This window comes from Cebus imitator, unplaced genomic scaffold (genome assembly GCF_001604975.1).
Source record: "Cebus imitator isolate Cc_AM_T3 unplaced genomic scaffold, Cebus_imitator-1.0 Scaffold122, whole genome shotgun sequence".
Taxonomy (NCBI): Eukaryota; Metazoa; Chordata; class Mammalia; order Primates; family Cebidae; genus Cebus; species Cebus imitator.
Window position 1 is genome coordinate 2278417 of NW_016107437.1, and position 2134 is coordinate 2280550.

Consider the following 2134-nt stretch of genomic DNA (forward strand, 5'->3'; position numbering starts at 1 on the left):
GAAGGCGGGGCGTGGACGGGAGAAGGCGGGGCGTGGACGGGAGAAGGCGGGGCGTGGACGGGAGAAGGCGGGGCGTGGACGGGAGAAGGCGGGGCAAGCATGGTTCATCTCTTTGCTTTTTTGTTCAATTAGCGGTATGACCTTAGAAAACTTACTTAACCCATCTGGACTCCTTTACTCATTGGCAAAATGAAAGGGCTGGAAATTCCTGGCAAAGTGTCTTCCGGCACGATGTTGTGTTCAAATGAAGAACAGACAGGTCAGAAAGAAATCAAGTACATGCTGGAGTTAGCAATGATAAAAACGGCATTGCATCTAGTTGGGGAGGAGAACAGATTCAAACATGGAAAAGTATACAAACACCCCGTTCACAGAAAAAGACACAAATAGAGTGTCAGCAAAGAGGCTCAACCTGAGACATAAAATAAATGCAAATTAGGCCTGGCACAGTGGCTCACGCCAACAATCTCAGCACTTTGGGCGGCTGAGGCGGGCGGATCACCTGAGGTCAGGAGTTCAAGACCAGCTCGGCAAATGTAGTGAAACCCCATCTGAGCTACAAATACAAAAATTAGCCAGGTATAGTGGCACACATCCGTAATACCATCTACTTGGGAGGTTGAGGAAAGGGAATCACTTGAATGCGGGAGGTGGAAGTTGCAATGAGCCAAGATCACTAAAAAAGAAATGCAAATTAAAGTTACAAAACTCAGGCCCAGTGCAGCTGCTCGCGCCTGTAATCCCAGCACTTCCGGAGGCTGCGGCAGGCAGATCACTACTCGGGAGGCTAAGGCAGGGGAAATGCTTGAACCCAGGAGGTGGAGGTTGCAGTGAGCTGAGATCATGCCACAGCACCCCAGCCTGGGCGACAGAGCAAGACTTCATCTCAAAAACAAAAAATTAATCAATTTAAAAAATTAAGTGAAAAGACCATTAACCTAGATGAACTACTTGGCAACTTGTGGAGAAAGAAGACATGGGCTCTCAGGGAAAACAAAGAGGAAACAGCACGTTGAGGTTTTGCGGGTTAAAGGTGAAAGATCACTTCACATTTGGAGTACGTGAAACTCTTGACAACAGGTAGTTTAGTATTTCCAAGGGCAAAGACCATCCTCCCTGTCATATCCCTCAAAACACCTTCACATTGTGGCCATAAAAATGTGGGTTGGGTGGGGGAAGGGGAAGCACACCATCTTTCTCCTAGCAATTCCCCTTCTAGAAATTAACCCAAGCCAGATGCAGTGGCTCCTGCCTGTAATCCCAGCACTTTGGGAGGCAGAAGCAGAGGTGGGCCAATCCCCTGAGGTCTCGAGTTTGAGATCAGCCTGGCCAACATGGTGAAACCCTGTCTCTACTAAAAATACAAAAGTAAGCCCAGCATCATGGCATGCGCCTTTAATCCCAGCTACTCAGGAGGCCGAGGCATGAGAATAGCGTGACCCAGGAGGCGGAGGTTGCAATGAACCAAGATTGCACCACTGAACTCCAGCCTGGGCAACAGAGGGAGACTGTCTCAAAAAAAAAAAAAGTAACCTTGCCTCGCTCCTAGAAGGAACCTCCAGGCCCTCGGAATATGCTGCCTGATGGTAACGTCAGCATCTTTCTTTACCTGGGGGCCTGGGACCATGCCAGCCAGTGTATGCTAATAACATGATTTATAGTGGGGGGTTGAGCCATGTGATATCAACGTGACCTCTTGAGGGGCTGGAGACTGAGGTTACCTGAGCCTGGCCATGAAAGACTGGCCATAAAAACACTGCACACAAGGCGCTGGGGAGCTTCCTTGGTTGGCAATGTCCTGTACATGTTGCCACACACTGTGGCTGCGAGAAGTAAGTACCATCCCCAAGTCCAGAGAGACAGGACCTCTGGGAGCTCGTGTCTGGCCTCCCTGCCCTATGCACCTTTTCCCTTTGCTGATTTAACGCTGCATCTTTCCCTGTAATAAACAGCGGCCATCAGTGCAGGGGCTTTTCTGAGCTCTGCGAGTCCACCTAGAAAACCAGAGGCTGAAAGTGATCTTGGACTCCTCCCTAAATGCAAACACCTACTGTGTGCCAGTCACTGTTCACTGGGGATACAGAAGTAGCAAGAGAGACAAAAGCCCCTGCCCTCAAGGAGCTGATTACTATTT